We start from the raw sequence: 21,300 nt of genomic DNA, 5'->3' as shown, positions 1-21,300 counted from the left end.
TGCACCATGTGCTTGTCGTTGTTATATACCAGAAGATGTACAATGATCACGATCCCACTTCTATCTGTACGAACTACGAAGTTTTAATTTTCAACTGTGGGACAGAGGAAACGGATATTAAATTCATTTGACATCGCTTTCTACCTTGCCCTTGTTCCTCGTCCCCAACACTGGGCGGTTTCCAGCCATGCCGGTGGCCCAAGGGTGCCTGATTCCTGCGAGTTACATGGTTAAATATACTATTATATTTTATATTTTATATTAAAAAATAATATAAATTATATTTTAATATTTTATCTAATATTTTAAAATTTTATATTAAATTAGGTTTTAAAATGGTTAGTTACAAATTCGAATCTCAATATTTATATTTATTTAATAAAAATTAAATACAAAATAATATGATTATTTGTAAATTTTAAACTCAAAAAACTTTTTTTTACATTCAAAATTATGTTTCGAGACAAATATATTTTAAATATGAATCCAATTAGATCAAATAAGTTAATTTTATTTTAATCAAATAAAAAAAGTAGTTGATAGCAAATGGACCAAATTTTTTTAAAAAAATGATAACCTGGAAAAAAAATAATTTTTTATGGAACATAACAAATGATGTAGCTCAATTTATATTCTATTAAATACAGAATGATAGAATTATATAAAAAAAATAATTTAATTTAATTTGAGTTAACATAACAAACCAGTAATTCAAGGAATAAAGAAAGAATTAATCTGAGTTAACTAGTTAAATTTATAATTTAAATCATGAAATTAAAATAATCTGGTAAAATAATACCATGAAAAACAACTATACTTAAAATAAAATAAATAAAAAATAATATGGTAATATGACCAAATTATGTGCATTGTGCAATGAAATCTTAGTATTGAAGTTGGTATGTACTAACAAGTTGTATGAGATGTCACTATTAATGTTATGGTGTCGACTCTACAGGGCTGGCTGTGGTTCATATTAACAGTCGGGATTTCCAATGATATACATCTATTTAAAAACAATGGCTTGAAAATTACTTCTTGTATAAAGTTCTGACTCTGCAGAAGATAGAGAAACCAAGCTCTCCATGAAGGGGGGAAAACAAAGGTGTTCTTATAATCCATTTTTGCAGTGTCTTTCAATAACCATTACCACATTTCCATGTATATATATATATGTGTGTGTGTGTGTGTGTGTGTGTGTATAATCACATTTCTTGTCCTTGACAATGATACATCAAGAAACGGCTACAAAGTCATCGATTTCCGTAATTCTGGACCTGTTGGAAGATCATCATGCAGCACGACTTGTTCTACTGGGTATGGAATTAGTAGATTTATTTTGTTGTTTTGTTTAAATCCAAAGGTTAGAGATTTATATTTTTTTACCCGGTATGAAATTAGTATTTATTTTTTAAATGTACTCAAATCCAATGATTAAACATGTGTATTTTACTGGGTATTTAAGATCTTTTTTTATTTTTCCTCACACAATCTGAAGTTACCACGATTTTGGTAAAAATTGCTGACTCATTTTCTATAATAATTTACATAAACAAAGGGGACTTGCTGGCTTTTTTGATATATTTATATGAACCACCTCGAAGTTATGGAAACAACCTCCTGAACAGTTTCACGGGTGAAAAGGACGAATTCCAGCTGAAAAGGTGTTCATGTCCTCTTTTCACTTTGGACGATCGGCATGTATAGTGGTGTACGGCATGTCAAATAAAGGGAGATTTGAGCACATGTTGTTGCTTTTTTATACCTCATTGCAGTGAGATTAGATATAACAATTATGAGAATCATAGTTATAACTGAGGTTTTAGTAATTGAATAATCAAAATTTGCATGTTTGCAATAGTGAGGTTTTAGTAATTGAATAATCAAAATTTACATGTTTGCAATAGTTATATATATATGTGTATATATATATATATATATATATATATATGAACCTATAGTTTTTCCACTTAGGTCTAGGGTTTGATTATTATTTTTTTTAACATAAAAAAATATAAAGATGTCAAGAAGTTAAAAGTTTAATCCATACCAGCTGAAACACATTTAAAATACTCAAAAATAACAATATAGTTTTTTCAAATAAATATTGTGATGATAATACATTGAATTAATTTGGATTAATCATGATTAACATATATAACATATGATTTAAAATACGAGATTATGATAAAATCATGAAACTCATGTTGAAACAAATTACAACACTTATTTATAATAAATCAAATATTAAATGTTGAAAATGAAATAAATTTAAAAAAAAATAAGTCAAGTAAATCTATATCGGTTGTTGGCGCAACACAACAGGATAGTTCAAATGTGTTTGAACGTAAGAAGAAGAAGATCTAGACAATGCAAAGATTTCTAAAAAAGTTAAGAAAATTTGAGACTCGTTCATGAAATTGACTAAGTTTAATAAGTTTGGTTAATTTAACAATATTAAAAACAAAAGGCAACCTTAATTTATTAATATGAAAAACAATGCAAACTTAAATTAATCTCTTCAACCTATGTATTTTTAAAATCATTGCTAGTGAAATCTTAGACCCGAGCTCAATCAAAAAACTCAGTTCTCAACCAATTTAATGTTGAAGTATAAAATCATAAAAAAGTTCATTCCAAAAAATATAATGAAGAAGGGTGAGATTGAGAGGAAAAACAAATTCAAAAACAATCTCAAACAACAATAAAAAAAATAAAGATAAAATTTGACACACTAAAAATTTAAAGGTGGATAATATTGAAATAAAAAAAAGTTGAATTTTAGAAATTAATTAATATAAAAAAAGGACCATTATGCAAATTTAGAGGTCGAGGTGTGGATTTCTAGAAAAAAAGACTGTAAATAAGAAAAAAAAAAGTTGTCGGCATCAAATCATAGATCCCTTGTCTGCACACATCATCCAAGGAAGAAGAAGAAGCCAAAACGAATCAAATGATACGGCAAAACAACAATTTAAACTACGAAGTCAGCCATACATGCATCTTCAAGGCGGCTGAATTGCGCATCAACAAATTTTTTATTTATAAAAATAATACATTTCCCTTGGAACAAAGTAAAAAAATCATTATGAAATAACGAATAAGCCCTTGTAATCATGTCTTGAGAATTTTGATTGTAAAGGCAATATAATCATTATATTATGCTTTATATATATTATCGCTACACAACGTCAGGCAATGACTCCACTCTTTTTTGTTTGTTTGTTTGTTTAACAAAAAGAATAAGTTTTTTTTATTGGGGGGAATAAAGATTTTTATTGGAGTCGCCATCTAGTAATTTAAGAGAACTAGAAATCCAAAATTAAACACTGGTCCCAGAGATTCAGGTACTGGGTTAGTTATGATTAAGGGAAGGTAGACACCACCCTTAAAACATCCTTTCAGAGAAAGGTTATCTTACTTGTGTGTTTTTCATTTGATTCAAATGCTATTATATTTTGAGCTTATTTGTAAATTTTTTTAAGATGGTTAAAAATAGGAGACACGCTAAAAATGACATCAGTCTCTAAAACTAGGAGATTTTGTTTCCGACCAACAGATGGTTGATTCTGGTAGATCTGAGGGCGAGGATTCTGATGGTGGTGGTCTCGACGGCCGTTGATGGCTGATGAGGGAGAATCGTCTACTTGAAGCTCTGTTTGGCCGATTTTGTCGCGACCTTTTTCCGGCCAGATTCGGCGGTGAAAACCTGTAAAACGGCCTTTTTTACTTCAGAGGAGACGATGCACTTTTCTATGGTGTTTTTTTGGTTTGAAACAACCGGAAATGGAAGATCGAAGGAGAGAGAGAATCGCCGACGAGAGGAGAGAGAGACTCTGAGCTTTGCTACGGTGTGAACGCGAGTATGGTGCACTGGTGCGTTTGAATGTTGTAAACCGTTGGATTGTAGATGAGCTGATTGTGCGGCTGTGATTGGCTTGATCTGCAAGTTGATCGGACAGTCCGAATGGGCTGAGCTATGATCTGGTGTGTCATAGTGTACCGAATGTTTAGTACACCTAATGACGTGGTGCAACAGGATCAAAGGGAAGATTATTTTAAAGGCTGAGATGGATTTGCGTTTTAATCTGGTATGGTAAAGCCTATTGTATCCTAAAAAATCAAAGGCTCAGATTTAAACACTATTAGATCTAACGGTTATGATATTTTTGGTATTTTTTAAATTGTTTTAAAAAAAATCAATATCTTACTCGTGTGAAGAAAAAATAGAAAATAAAATATACAGTGTCAAATAGTTGCCCAAATAGTAAGCATTCAAATTCGGATTTATCTTCTTTTCTTTTTTTCTTTTTGGTTGGCTTGGTTTCATTGGCTATTTATAGCCAATGACAAGGAACAAGGAATCACGAATTCTGCAAGTAATCATGGATTGTGTAAAATTTTCATTGTACAGCTGCATCGCCTACCATAGGTAGAAATCCTCCGCCTACTCTAACAAAATTGTATTATTTTTTTGTTTTATTATATATAATAATAATACTTATTTATAGGGGTAAAATTAAAAACTCAAATTCGTATTATAAAAAGCTTTTCAACCGCTAAAAATCAATTTTAATTACCGAAAAAATCTTTATATGGGTATCAACTCCGTGGGCCTGGTTTTTTGACCAAAAATAACAGTTTTGACCAAAAATAACCTGAAACTTATTTTTTATCCCGGTTAACATGGTGGGACTTGTATTGACCCGGTGGACTCGGTTTTGACCGAAAATGATGGTTTTAACCCAAAACGGCTCGAAACTCATTTTTCATCGCGGTCGACATGGTAGGACCCATATTAACCCGGTGGACTCGGTTTTGACCCGAAACAGTCCAAAACTCATTTTTCATCCCAGTCGACATGGTGGAACCCGTATTGACCTGGTGGACTCGGTTTTGACCGAAAATGACGGTTTTGATCCGAAACTGCCCGAAACTTATTTTTCATCCTGGTCGACATGGTTTGACCCGGTGGACTCGGTTTTGATCGAAAGATGCGGTTGACTCGAGAAAATATATTTTACTTCTTTTTTTATTATTACTTTTTTTTGTTATGAATAATCAAATAAAATAACACTCAAAAATCTTAGTGAATCCAAAATTGGGTTACAACATATATAAACCTCTAGATCATAGTTATTTTTTTAATTTTAAGAGTACTCAGGTAATTTAATTGTGTAAAAAAAACTACAAAAAAATAATATTACCCCAGACAATTCAAAAATAACAAATGGATCCTGTAAAAAGAACTCCATTTACCTTCTTTCAAAGTATGTTAATTTGATTTTTTTTATAAAGAATAAAACCGTTATTTTACTATTTTAATCCTAAGTAAAAACACAATATTTGTATAATAGTTTGACTATTTTCTCTAGATTTTTTATAATTCAATAAAGAAGTCAGATTATTTCAGAATCCTGAAGTTTAGGGTGATAGAATTGATACTGAACTCAATAGAGTCAATAATCTACAATGAATACGTAAAATAAGCGAGTCTGATGGTGTTATGCTCAATTTCAAACAAAAAAAAATCTAAAATGCTAATGATTTGAGTATCAATACAAACTGGATGACTTTCAAGTTCTTTAAATCTTAACAAGTATTCAATCTAAGTGATGGACATGACATTGTACCGACATGTTATAAGCATATGCATTGTAGTTTGTTTGAAGTTTTGATATTTTAATATGAAAAATAAATTTTAAAAATTAAAAATATTTTTTAAAAAATTATTATTATTATTTTATCCAATATAATGCAACTTGAAGACAAGTGTTGGTGGGAGTACCATGATGGCAACCGTTTATGCCCAGTTCCAGTCCTATGCTTGAAAGATCTTCCGTGTTATGGCCTTCTGTGTTTGTCTATAAAGATGCTCGAGGGCACGAACCTTTCGTTTTAACTTCCAAAGGACTCAGCTTGAATACTTAACTAGTGAACGGATTTTTCATTGATTAATTTAAATAAATTAGTTAATTGGCCCTTAAAATATTATTAAATGACAAATTAGCACAAGATAAAGGTTCAAAAATGTGATATTTTATATATATTATATTTATAAACAGCGACATTCTCAAGAAGATTATTTTGAGAAATAGTTGGATATTTGATAAAACAATTGGATAAAAATCAAAAGAGTTGGACATTTGATATGGAATATTTTTTTTCCATTTATTCTTACTAAATTGATTTAAAAGGGTTTTTTGAAAGAAAAAAAACAGAAAACAATGTTGTTATTTCATGTTTTTGTTTTTGAAAATGATACTATTTTTTAAATAAATTTCGATTGACTCTCTAATTCATGAGTTTATTCATAACTCAAGCTGGGTTTTGCCGGGTTTTAGAGGATGAAGGTGAATAAATTTTCTATATTAGAACCCATATATAAAATTGTGCAATATTTTTTAGCAAAGAAGAAAAAATCTCTCTTTTTAATGTTCGACAGAAACAATAATTATTCTTGATTTGCATTTTCGCCTTCACCACATTATGACAAATATTTTTTTTTAAAATTCAATTCATTCTATCATAATTTGTGAATTACAACTGAAAATAAAAACTTAATTTCAATAAATAACATCAAATAAAACGTTTACTAATAATTGTTCTCAAATTGAAGTCATTGCCGACATGGAAACCTCATTGAAAAGACAAGCTAAGGTTGCAAGAGAGGACGATGTGCCCCCTTGGAGACAGCCAAGCAATAATTAGCCATTGATTAATTCACCATTATTGCAACAGCTCAACTTTTCGATCGATCGAATTCACTGAGCTGTGGAGACCATGTCACGGGGTCACAGATGATTAGCACGCGTGCATTTTTGTTTGTCCTCGTGGGAGCAGTGTCTATGCAGTACAATGATGCAATTCTTTTGATGGGAAAACACAATAATCTAGAATACTATCAGTTTTCTATTTAAATTATTATTTATATTAATTTTATCATTAAGTTATTTTTTCTTGATAATAATTACTTTTTATATCAAATTATAATAAAAACTAAATGATGTGTAAAATCATTAAAAATTAAAAAAGTTTTTATGGTAGATTGTAATAGTAATTTTATTTTTAATTTCTCATATTTTCGCAAGCGGATAAATATTTTTTTGACTTTTTTTTTCCAAGTGAGTGGATGGTATCCGCATCATTAAAAAGACATGTATGATGCTTTCTGGTGATTAAATCTGGTCATTCATCGTATAATTAGATGTATAGTCATATTTTTTTTTACATGATATAACGTGTATAAATAAATAATAGTTAGATAAATATTAAATTTTTTCTTAATAATAATTACAGTTTCTATCAAATTCCTTGATGTCGATTTTTATTATAAAAAGGTACAATTTTAATGAAAGTATGGATAAAAATTCTTTAAAATGCAAGTTTGATGGTAAAACATTAAAATTACCTCCATAATTGAATACTATTTTTAAGGTTTGCCTTTCTTTAAATTGATAATAATTTTAAAAGCATTTATTTAGGCTCGTAAAGTGGTTTTTATGAAACTATTTTTTAAATTTTTATGTGTTTATTTATGCAATAACAAGTCTATTGATTACAACCTAAAATTAAGTTGAAAAGCTAAGATAAAAGTGTTATTTTTTAGGGAAAAAAGAGGTTAAATATTTGTTCAAATTTGGAATTAAATCCCAAAAGTTTTAATTAGTTTGAATGGATAAAATTAAATTTTATTTTGCTAAATTAAACATTATTTCAACGTTAAAACATATTCTTAGAATTGCAAGAACCCTAAATAAAGTTAATTGAAACAAAAAATTAAATTCAATCATAAATCAACTTAATGTAAAATAATCAGATTCAAAATAACAAAAGTCAAGTGATAAAAAAAAAAGGAAAAAAAAACAATGCAGGTAACTATTGCAACCCATAACGAATTATGCCTTTTTCTTATGTTATATTTTTATTTTTCTTAATGTTTCTTTCACCTCACATTATCTCATGTGTTTGTGATTCGAATGAAAAAAAATATTTTAAGGTTTGTTAAATGAAAAGTAGAATGACCCAATTAAAAGAAAAATAGATTTGAATAAACCAAAGAAAAACACAATAAATTAAAAAAGACTTGAATTAAAAAAAAATAGAGTTGGGATGAAATGTTATGATTGTATTGATAATTGAAAGTGTAATCTCAGTAAGTGAAAATTAAAAGTGTATGTGCATATAAATATTGAATATTTATTGCTTGTTTTCCGTTACTAATTACTTGTTTTTCGTAATTGAAAATAACTTTAATTGACTTGTATGTTCATCTTAAGGAGGCAGTATAGAGAGAAGAGTCGTCCAGATATTCATTCCCTGGCTTTTCTGCTTATTACTCTAAGATTATATCAGTTTGAACATCTTGTGATAGCTGAACTCAAAGATTGTCCAGAAAGAATAATGGAGACCTTAATTATAGCAATTAAATGATTGGATCCCTTTTTTTTTTTGTCCTAATTATTGACGTAATTAGTACACAAGCAATCTTCACAGTTGCAGACATTCACGTACTTTGTCTCATAAATTCGTAATCAAAAGTTTCACGAGGAGGAACAACACTTCATCAATCCATGAAAGTATTCATAATTTAATTTTTTGTTTGATTTAATTTTTATTTAAAAAATAATTATATTAATTTAAAAAGACATTGAAATTGATTTAAATTAGTTTTAATTTAGTTCAATTATTTTATAACAAGAATCAAAACTCAATTTATTAATTTTGATTTAGTTTGGTTTCAGTTTGATTCAATTATTTTATATTAAAAACTAAAAATTATATTGTTTTGTGGGGTTTTTTTTATAACTTCTAATGGGTTTTGTTTTAATTTAACTTGATTTTTTTTATTTAATTTTTTTATTAATTTTGATTTGATTTTTTAGTTTCAAGCTTATTAAACCAAACCAGTTGATTTTTTAAATATTTTAATCGGTTTTTTTACGATTCAGTTTTTTTAATTATTTTTTTTTCTTTTTTTCTCAGTTTCAATGATTTTATTGCTTTTCTACTCACCTCTAATTACTAGCAAACAAACAACAAATTTTGATTAGTGACCTGGTTTTATTATTTAGAAAAGAAAAGGGATTTTCAAGGAAAACTCCATGCCCTTGCTTATGCGGGAAAGCATGCGTCTGTCAAATGTCCATGAATGGATTAAATGTAAGGACATAAAAAGCACACCCACGCCTTGATTTCCACATAAAACCAAATGTTTTTAATCCAAATTTGCATCACTCATGTTCTTTCTGATGTTGGGAGTTGAGATCTTCCTGCTCCTTGTGGGGGTCTTAAGTTGTAATCTCTCGATATCCCATTATGTTATAAGCTTGTGCATGGTTTTATATATATATATATATATAAACAGCTTCCTTGTTGCCCAATAAAAATATGATTTTTATGTGAGCTATGTTCATGATAACAATTTCACCAACTTCACAACCACCAAGTGCTTGCCATCAAGGAATGAAACAAAAAAAAAAAAAGGAATGAAACAAATACGAAACATTCATGTGTGAACTATGTTCATGATAACAATATTGATAAAGCCAAAATACACTTTTTGATTCGAAAAAGATCTTGTGCGAAAGCTAAAAGCTTTCGGTAGAACACTACTGAAGTCTTGTAAACTATATGCCAAGAGATATTGGGATCGATGTAACCATGCAGCTTCAATCCAGTGAAGCAGTTGATGTCTTATTTTTCACAATTACATGAAATTAGTTTTGAAATTAAGGTACAATTACCAAATTAAAAAAAAAAGAAGAAGAACAAGAACAAGAAGAAGATTGAAACATAATATATGGAAAAAATACACGTTTAATCCTAAATTTTCATTGATTTTTATTTTGATTTAAAAATCTATTTTATTTGGTTTTTAGCTCTTAACTTCGAGATAAGAAAAGGAAAACTGTTGGAAAACAGGAAAAAAAAAACATCCTCAATTTAGTAGCCTCTTGGCAATAAAAATCATTGTTTTTAGATCAACATGATCCATTTGACAAGTGCAAGTTGATGATGGTGGGTTTTTTTTTTCTATAAACATGCTTGGAAAACAAAATGAGTTTCATTTCTGTTATAACTCAATTCTAGGTTATTCTTTAAAATTTAATTTTTTAAAAAATAAAAATTAAAAAATAAAATCAAGACTGACAATGTGAAGAAAGTAGATAAAGGACGGCTATAAAAATAGAAAAAAATCAAGCTATAATTTTTTTTTAGGAAATTTAAGACCTAATTGTACCCCATTATGTCCAAAAATAGAGAAAAATGCAAATTCAAGGTCAACTTGAATGATTATTGAACGAATTTGCATAACTTGAATGATAATTGAACGAATTTGCATAAAAATTGAGGCCAATGACATAATTAAATTTTTAATAAGCCAAATTAATTTAATCACGGGCCAAATTAAATTTTAATTATGTTTAAGAATTAATTTGGGTCCAATTGAAGGATCTAATTAAGTGCAAGGACTTAATTATACTTTAAATGGGTCAGATTAATTTTATTTTGAGCTTAATTGGTGAAAAATTAAGTTTGGGAACCTAATTTTACTTTAATTGGGAATATTGAAATTTTAAGAGACCAAATTTAATTTTTATTAAGTTAATTAATTGAAATTAGGAGCTAAATTGCATTGAATAAAAAAATTTTAAGGTCAATTAGGTTTCAATTGAAAGCAATTGAAAGAGGAAGAACTGAAATGAACTTTGACAAAAACAAGAATCAACACTGTTTATTATCTTTATTTTTTCTCTGCAAAAACTAATCCAATTACTCACTTGGCAATAACATTTAATGTACCTAACATGCACCATATTTGACAAATCTTACACGCAAATGATCCTCTATACTGTTTCTACAACACCATGTGATCAGTTTACACTAAATGACAATAAATCATCTTAGGCGATAGCCTAAAGAGGCCAACTCAATCAGCTTTTGTTTACAGATTTTGCAACTTATGATACCTACTTTGAGCCAATAGTTGGGATCCTTTCTAATTGAATCAATGGCTGAAAGTTTTCTCCAGTGTAGACAAGATTGCCCTTTTCCACCTTCTATAAATAGAGGTGGATTTCATGGCTCGAAAGAGGAGAAAATCGGGTCCAAAGTCAGCCAAAAAACCAGTTTTTCTGCCAATTTCTGCAAATTTTCTTCTTTCTTTCTCTCTCCACCGTGGCCTTTAGCCACCACTACCACCATCACCGACTTCACCACTATCATTTCCATTAACCCAGCTCCACTCCAGTGGCAGAGCGGCCACCGTGACTTTCTCTCCTCTCCTTTCTCTCCTCCTTTTCCCCGCTGCAGGTTTTCTTTTTCTTCTTTCTTCCTCCGCCGACCACCATTTTTCACAGCCTCAGCCACCATCCTCACGAAATCCCCTCACTGTTTCTACCACCAACCGGCCACCAAACTGCCACTGTGACCTTCTCTCTCTTCTCCTTCTAGCCTTTCTCTCTCCTTTGCAACTTTTTCTTCTTTCTCTTCTAGATGCAGCCGCTCCAGCCATTTCCATCGCTGAATTCAGGTCATCCTCCCCACCAGCTAGCCATCACCTCCATGCCAGGTGGTCTGCTACCCTTTCGCTGGTTCTTCTTCGTCCTCGCAAGAGTTTACTATTTTGAACAGTGGAACGTGAATTATAATTCACGTTCCACTGTTCATGCAGTGAACAATGTTCTTTTTTAAAAACAAAATTAAAAATTAAAAAAAAAACATTTCAAAAAATTATGATTTTCTCGTGTATTTTTCTATCAATTTTACATAATATTGGATTGTGTATTTACGCTATAAAATACAAATTCAGTATTAAAATACTTGGTTTTCTCTGAAATTATAAAAAATTCAAAACATTTTCAAAAAAATCTCAAAAAAACTTTTAAATCAATTTTCATTTAAAAAAAAAATATTGCATGCGGCCGAATCCTGAAATTTCTCTAAGCATATTGTTCATAAAAAAACAAAAATTGCATCTTTTCATGTTTTAAAAAAAATCCAAAAATGGATATTGTAACCAGTTTATGATCATCCATTAGAATTTGACCAACATGTCAAAAATAGTTTTCCAATCTTTTTTTTAGAATCTAGATGTAGACTTTAATATTTGTGGGGTGTAAAATTACACAATAAAGTACACTCTCAGGTATTAAAGGTACAAGATATAAAAAAAATATGATGTTAAAATTAAGACTTTAGAATGGTTAGGAGTTTAACCAATAAAGTAAAGACTCTTTCACAAAGATAAATATGTCTTGAGCTTTAGAAAAGACCAACAGATCCCAAACTAAGAAAAAAAAATCAAACAACAATGCAGCTTACCTTAGGTAGGGTGCACTAGGGGTGATGCGTCTTCCCCTTGCACAACCAGTTCTTTACTCAGATTCTCACAGACCATAGGTTTCTAGTAACCATAATACTAGGCGGTGACTCCTAAACATTAATTATAATTTTATGATTAAATCCAAAATCCTTTTCCAATACATAACATCTCATACCAGAGGCACGACAAAAGCCCCCGCCATCACCAGACGATGTCGTGTTGGCTTGCACATCGCAAAAATTTTGATATTTTTTATTGAATTAATTTTTTTATGGAGTGTTTTAAGGTTTCTTGGTGATTTATATTAGTTTTTAAGGTGATTTTAAATGAAAATGACTTAAAAATAAAATTTTAAGGAAACAAAATCGTACTTGTTACTTTTTAACCACTACAATAATGGATAGATTCTAAAAATAGCTTTATTTTGTAACGAGGCAAAGGAACTCTATTTTGGAATTCAAGGCTTCGTAAGCAACTACTATGGGGTGGAGTGTTTGGTGAGCATTTAGGATTAAAGAAATTAAGTGAATATGTTGTGAAATTTGCAATATCAAACAATTTTGCCTAATCTCATATACCAAACACTACCATGCTAAGATTATTAGGAATTCAAGTGTATTGTTCATCCTTATAGGATCTATTTTTGTGTTTTTTCGTTTTATTTGAAGATATAAAGATAGTTCAAGAAAAGATGTTTTGTTAAAATATCTATTTTAATATATTGTTGATAGTATAGATAAAAAGAAATTAGAAAAGTTCCTTTAAGATATATATTCTTTAAAATTTTTTAATTATTGATTTCTGATATACGAGTCACACATGTATATTTAATTATTTTTAACTATTTTTTGCATAGTTGTTAAGTATAATTTAAAAACTTAAATTATTAAATCTTGAGATCAATCTAAATATTATTAAAAACAATTTGAATTAATTATTTTTATGAAAATAACGATATTTTTTTTTATGATGACCTGAACAAATTTAGCTAACTTAATCATTTAAACCTTGACTAAGTCAATTCAATTTTATTATATTAATATTTATATAATTTATTTAGAAACTCAACTCAGGTTATGTTTTGATAAACAAATTTTTTTAGCTAATTTATTAAACTAAGTTGGGTTTAACAAATTTTTTTTTTAATAGAAAATTTATCTGAAAAAAAAAACCTCCTCTTCAATGTAAAACACACAAAAATCCTGTCTAGAATTATAGTAGTGATAACGGTCTAAAATATTTTTTGTTTAGAAATGTATTAAAATAAAATTATTTTTATTTTTTAAAAATTATTTTTAATATTAATACATTAAAAAAATCTTAAAATATAAAACAAAATATTTAAATAAAAAAATTCAAAACTTTTAAAAACACAGTTTAAAAGTTAAAATGTCGTAACGAGAGCAATATGTGCATGAAAAGAATTCAACAATCTCTAGTAACTTGTAATAGATGGGCCCACAAAATGGGCCATTTCTCATGAAACATGAACAAAAGTGGGCCCAATCTGTTGAGAATCAAAGGATCATACAGCCCATTCCACAACTTGTGCTGTAAAATATCAGAAGAGAAAGTCTCAGCAAAATAAATCAGTAAGAGAGTCATTCACGTAAGGCCCAAATTTGCACGGGCCACCTGTGACTCGGTCCCACAACCAGACTCCCTCGCACCTACACACGCTGCTGCACGTGACATTGACTTCTACTTTGACATTTTAAGATAACGACGGTCCTGATTTAAAACTATTGTGATGAGCTTCTCGGTTCTTGGGAAAAATCGGGTTCTTGCTGTTTTGCCACGTGTTAGAGTATGGGACCACAGCTCTGGGATCTGTGACACCAGAGGCACGTGAAGCTGGGAGTTGTGTTTAGTGTCCTTCAGTTACTGCAGCAAATCGACAGGATAATAGCTTATCAATGTCCGTACATGTCAATATTTTGATGGTGAGTTAATAGTTAATATCAAAACAATTTGTGTTGATTTGGATTAATTTAAAATGATGTATTTTAATTTTAAAAAAAATCAAATCAAATTAAGTTTTAAATAAATAAAAATAAAATTAAGTTTTGAATAAATTACTTGAGTCATGAATTGATGCTGATTATGTTAATCTCCACTTAATTAAAAAGATAAATCAAATTAAATTTTTGAATCAGATTCCATATTAATTTTCTAGGATGAATTGAGTTTAATAACCTTATTTAATATTATGCTTTTAGCTGGATTTTATAAATTGAAGATTTTTTTTAATTTGACTTGACAAGTTTTTTTTGTGTTTTTTATATTTGCAAGTAATTAAGAATTTATAATCATCTGCTTATTGATAAATTTTTATTCTTATTTTTATTCTTATTTTTAATAAAATATATTTTTATCTTTTCTTTTCTCAGCTCTTTACAATTTAAGATTAAGCCAGGTTATAACAGTTATTTGATGGAAAATAAGAATTAAACTCATTATCTATTTATATTTTTAAGCCCAGGTGTTTGCTATTTTATGATCTGTGCTATTTCTTAACAGGTAATTTATTCTTGAATTTATCAATATCTCCCTGTTTTTTAATTTGAAATCTAAAATATAATATGAGAAAACAAAATAAAATCACTTGTTATTTAAACCAAGAACACAAAATAATTAAGAAATTACACTGTTGTATTAAATTGTTACTTCGCCACAGTTTATATATATATAAAAAAAAATTAAAGTGATTTAAAAAAAGTAAATAACATGTTAATTTCTAATTTAAAAATAAAATTAGAAATTACAAGTGATGTGAATCTTTTTTTTAATTAATAAATTATCTCCTCGACTAGTAACAAAACTTGTCAAATTAACTTTAAAAAATTTAATTTAATTAATTAAATTTTAAATTAACTTTTTAAAATTCATTTGTTTAAAAATCATAAATTTCAAGGTTATTAAAAATTTATATGATTATTAATTTTAAAATTTTAAAAAATTAGTTAAGATACTGATGCAATACCCATAATTACCCCAAAGAAACTCCCCAAATTATTTAAAATGGATTATTAGTTAATTAATTTAACTTTTGATTTCAGTAACTAACTACTAGCACTCTTATACTAATTAAGAAATTTTACTGGTTTATTTTCATTAAAATAAAATTAACAACCGTATTTTTTTTATTTTAATAATAATTTTAAAAAATTACTGGTTTATTTTCATTAAAATAAAATTAAAAACCATATTTGTTTTTTATTTTAATAATAATTTTAAAAAAATTTAAAAAAATCAGATTATTTTTTAATGTATTTTCATTTTTTTATGTTTTAATATTAAAAATAAAATATATATATTATTTTATTATATTTTGAATAATTTGTTTTTAAATAACTATTATTGCGGTAATTAAAAAAACTAAAAGAGGTACATCTATATTGCTTTTGTGTGTGTGTGTCTGTGTATATATGTATGTGATATTAGATTTATTATATATTAGATTTTATAATTTATTTTTTATAAATTTATCTCAATTTTATAATTTGGATTGTGAGTTTTGCAAATTAAATATATTTAGTTTTAAATTATGTTAGATAGTTATCTTTTAAGTCTTAGAATATTTCTATTAAAAGATGTTACACATTACAATATTGATGGATTTTAAATTAAGTTCAACAAATCAAAAATTTATAATAATATAAAAATAATTATATTAATAATTATACAAACAATTAAAAGATTTGAAATATTTACTCAATTGTTTCATTATTTATATAAAAGTGGAGCTTTTCTCTTTCTTTTTTTTTATTTTTTTTTAAATTCCATCCTCATTTTTTTTAGTTAAACTTTTTATAATCTAATTCCGTGAAATAAAGTTTAAAATTACAGTGAAAAATAAAAATTTAAAGCTAGACAAATACAATGTAAAATATAAATAAAATATAAGGTTAATATCAAAGTTTTTAGAAATTTTATTTTTATTTAGGAGTTCATTTCATTTATTTTTTAATATTTATGTTTATGAAATAACAGAAAAAACTCATCAGGAAATGATTAGTTTGCCGGCCGACCACAGTCCAACTATAAAAATTAAAATTCTTTAAATCAGTGAATTTCTATTATTGAGAGAAGTACAATGAAGTTTGTTTTTTTCTTCAACATAACAAGAAAATTAAATCATGTTCTATTTGAATTTTTTGAATTCAGTTGATTTCTATCTTTTAAATGATTTTAAGGTGTTTTTGATATTAATAAATGATTTATAAAGATTTTTATAGTATTTATTAAGTATTTTTAATGAAAATAGATTGTAAATGGATTTTTAGGATAAGCCCTATCAATTTTTTATCATCACAATAGCAATCAAATTATAGGCGGGAGGCCTAGTAAGCGATAGGTGGCTTGCCACGAGAAGAAACATGTTTACGGTTTACAAAAATGGAAGCGGATAACATGTGAGTCTGGCCTGAGAGACCCATACGTGTGGGTTTTTCTAAAAGCTAAGACTTGCTTGCTTTTATTTTTTTTGCTATATTATTTTTTAAAAAAATATTAAATTATTTTAATTATTTTTAGATTTAGTACGATCATTTTAAAAATAAAATATAAATTATTATAATATATTTTAAAATAAAAAATATTTTTAAAAAACAATTATAACCCTGCCTCTAAACACCCCCCCGTGTGCCCGCGAACTGTAATAAAACTTTGCTGTAGAAGCACGAGTCCATTCTTACTATCATAAAAAGGCTTGATCTTTGTACTCATAAAGAACCCACCTCTCTTTCTCTCCGAAAGTTCTTCCCTTAAACAATTCTCTAAGATCTTTACTAGCTACAAACCCATTTCCATGCTTAACAAAGCAAGTGTTAAAACCCTTTGACACCCCGAAAGAAACAGGCAACTGAGTTTGCTCTGGTTTCTCTCTTTCTTCAATGAGAGAGGAGAAGGTAGAGAAAGAGTGAATCTCACTTTACATTTTGGTTCAATGGGTGTAGGAGATAGTTGGGATACAGTAGTGTCACCACCACCAACATCAATGGTGCCCTTGAATTTAGAAAGAGATGATCATTGGAGACATTTTGATAATTCAATGAATGCTGTGTCTTTTGGTTTTGTAGCTACTGCTATATTAATATCTATGTTCCTTGTAATAGCGATCTTTGAAAGGTTCTTAAGGCCAAGATCATTGTCTTCCTCAGCTGGTGCTAATGGCAGTTCTTCTCCTAATGATCTTGAAGCACAAGTTGTTTTCCATGGAAAGCTTGATTTCCCATCTCCGAAAGTACTCTCTCTCTCTCTCTCTCTCTCTTACACACACACACGCACGCACACTATTTGATTACATTTTTGTTTTTGGATTCTGAGAAGGAAGGGATGCTATTTTCTTTTTGTTTCTGTTTTTTTTTTATTGATTAAGAGATTGGAAATTGATTATTGTAGTTACAAAAGAAGCATTGATTCTGCGTTCTTTTTCTTGTTCTGTTTATGTCTTGATTCTTTGTGGGATGACCTGCAAAGTGTAATGAGTATACCTGCAAGCATGACTGTGACTGCTCCTTATGCTTTCTTTTTGTTTGTAATGATAATTAATCTTTGGCAGTTTGACTGGCCACTATGCAAATTGCAATTTTTGTGTGTATGTGTTGAAAGCTTTTTCTCTTTTATGCTTTCTTGAACTTGTCTTGCTGAAATCACCTTTTGGTTTTGGTTTATTGTAGTAACCATTGAGATATCTTTTATCAGTGTTTAAGCTCTCAAATTCTGTATATATTTACTTCTTTTGACAGTGATTAACATGAAAGATTAAGTCTTTATGCATAGATAAAGTATCAATTTCTTCTTGTTCTTTATTTCATCAGCATTTGAGGGAGTTCCTGTTTGAAAGAATATTATACCAAGTCACATGAGACAAAGAGGGCGATAGCTGGGACCTATTGATATGCATATGCACCGTCCAATTGATAGCTCTATCTATGTGAGGACTGCCCATGTGTTGGCATGTCCTTCAGGTTCCTGCTGATTGAATGATCCCTTTCAACTTTTGATACCTGGGATTTTTCTCTTCCACTCAGTGGTAGGAGCCATTGGTTTTCATTATGTAATTACCTTTCAATTATTATTTAGCCTGCCAGTTTTCATTTTAGTTTAACTTAACCTCAAGTAGTAAATTATCTTTAGTTCCTAGTAGCAGTGAGTGATTTTCAAATCCATGATTGCATTTGGCATATGTGATTTTAGATAATGATTAAAGATGATCATTATGAAAATTTAAAATTAAGCTTTAGCTAATTGAAGTTCAGTGGCTTAATTTGTGGACAGATCATGCAAATTTGGAAGATTAGTGGAATTATATAGGAGCTTCTGTAGTGGGCGGAATTATGTTAAATAATTCATCATTTGCATTATAATATAATATTACGACGGCTCTTTAACGCAACCTCATTTGATTATAAACATATTAGAATAATAGATATTATTATCCTAATGCATATGTATTGTCATTTGAGTCTTATAATATTATTACTTTTTGTACCTTTCTTATTTGTTATTTACAACAAGCAAGGTATTGCTTTCCTTGTTCATGTGTTCATTATAGAGGATAACATTCTTTGGTGAACCTTCTGCTTACTTCATTTTGTAAAAGGCAGTCATCTTGGCCAGAAACAATCATGTTTATGCTTCAAATCTACTACACCAAAGTCCAAATCTAATCCTCTAGATTTGTTATATATGAGCAGCCAATGTTGTTGATATGGATGTGTTATTATTCTGATATTGCTCTGTCTACTATATTATTGATCAATTTAGGTGTCTATTAAACAATCTGATGCTCTTTCTGCGTGGTTAATTATGTTTAAAGAACACATGGGAAGACATTAATTACATGAATGTGTTTATCCATGCTAGTTTATCAGGCTAAAGGGTCCATTATATCTTACCAGCATGTGATTTTTGTCTTTATTCCTTCACACCATTATAGTATCAATGAGTGCTGAAGATTGAATCGTATAAGAAAATGACCTTGCCTTGTTTATTTACAGAGAAGAACATGAGAAATGATGTATGAAATTCTAATATGCATGGTGAGTTGTATGAAGCCTTGTTAGAAGGTCTTTAGAGATTAGGGTGGCCCGAAGCTGTCAAAGAAAAATATTTGTCATTGACAATCTCCCATTTTCGCCATCCCGAGATTTGTCCTGTGCCATTAAAGGCAACTAAACATGTCTAGACACAATGGCCAAGTTTTTCTCTTCTGGATTTGTTGTCTAGGTTCAACTTACAGTAGGCCAGCATATTCTCATATTCACGTGATGTGATGCTGCAAGTGAGAAAATGTGTTTAGAAATATGCCTGATACCTATATTACGTGCCCATTGGTTTGCCATGTCTCATTTCTCCTTTCCTTCAACAGCTAGGACACGGTAGACCAGCTTTCTTTTGCCTTGTTCGATTGGTGGTCCTAGATAGTATCTTGGCATAGCTACCTAATTATTTACCTTTCATATATCAACTTGTTTCAATGATATCGCATTTTTTCCACACTAGATGTTAACACAGTAATTTGATTATTAATTAATCGAGACCCTTGATTTATGGAAAAGCAAATCAATGGGGATAATGTGGTAGGTATTGGTGCTTGTTAAGAAATCATTCTACTCCACTATTTCATGTCTTTATACTTGTATCTTAAGAATGATTAATGTAAACCCTTTTGTCTCTTCTTGCATGGCTTCTATTTGCAGCTTCTCCCCGCTTGAATTCCTTTGAAAATATTAACCTGCGTTAGTTGCTGGACCCGTTAACACTTTCCGTGGCTGGAAAATTCCTGTACACCTTGTTTGTTACATTAAAGTATGTCATGGAACTTGCACATGACACCTTCCGCTAATATCTTGTTTCGTTGTTCTAATGATTGAAAATATATGATGCCTGAAGAGTGATTCTTCAGTTTTACTTGTATCTAGTTAGTTCCAAATTTGCAGCAATCTTTGATTGCCTGTACATGTTTTCTTTGCTGACTTCTTGTTTCATATGCAGATGACAGTTTATGCGGAAGGGGTATCGGTCATCATGCCTGGTGACGATGTTCCTACCTTCCTTGCACATCCAGCTCCTGCACCCCTGCCCTCCAGAGCGCATCATTAGGCCACTTCACCATCATAGTCTATGCTACAGTTTCACCTCAGCCTCAACTTCAAGCTAAAAAAGAAACTTAACATGACCTCAAAATAACTAACCAGAGCAACCGATTTTGCCAAAACTTTTCAATCATTGTCGTCAACCAAACTTGATTTGAGCTGTGAACATTACTGATCATGAATTAGTGTACATTTGAATTCAATGATTAAATGCAAGTTGTCTTTGCTTCTGCAAGGTCTAAATCAACACAGCCAATTGTGCCGCTCCCTTTAAACTCCTTGTTTAGTTGCGAAAACGATCTGGAACGTGCTTTCACTGTCATCAAATTTATATCTTCATACATGCAATGTTACATTTCCTTCCTCGAATTTGTGCCAGCATGTGTATAAATATCTTTGTATTCTTTTCTTCTTTTTTCGGTTTTAGCTTGAAGGGTATCTTCCTGTCAGCTTTCTCACATGGAGACTAACTTTCTTCTAGGTCGAATACCAATGCGTTAACAAGGAGTTATCTTCTTATGGCATGATAACATGGTGAGCAAATACACTTACCAGCGTGGCTTTCTGTCAACGTGATATCGTTTCTTTAGAAGCCTAGATAGTTTCATTCAGGCAAATTTATGTTCTAAATCTAAATCCTTCGGGATTTAGGCAAGTTTGTGTTCTATATCCTTTGGGATTAAAGGACTCGTCCGCGTCATTCGAGCTTCAATCCATGCTGAAACCAAATGTACTTCTCGTAAAATTTATATTTTTTTGCTTTTTAAGATGAACTCGGTACATTTTTTTCATGGCGGAATGCGATCATCCTATGTTTTTTTCTCTACTTTTTATTTATGATTTCTCTTTTCTTTCTCAAGAGATCGAAAC

The 21,300-nt window shown here is 29.4% G+C and overlaps 1 pseudogene; it reads left to right on the top strand.

Moving 5' to 3' along the window:
• Window positions 1-16,989: 16,989 nt before the first annotated feature.
• On the top strand, window positions 16,990-20,786 carry LOC105140371 (uncharacterized; annotated as a pseudogene).
• The last annotated feature ends 514 nt before the right edge of the window (window positions 20,787-21,300 follow it).

Source organism: Populus euphratica, unplaced genomic scaffold (assembly GCF_000495115.2).
Source record: "Populus euphratica unplaced genomic scaffold, PopEup_1.0 scaffold106.1, whole genome shotgun sequence".
Lineage (NCBI taxonomy): Eukaryota > Viridiplantae > Streptophyta > Magnoliopsida > Malpighiales > Salicaceae > Populus > Populus euphratica.
Note: the sequence above shows the minus strand (reverse complement) of the source record. Positions and strands in the feature narration are given on the sequence as shown.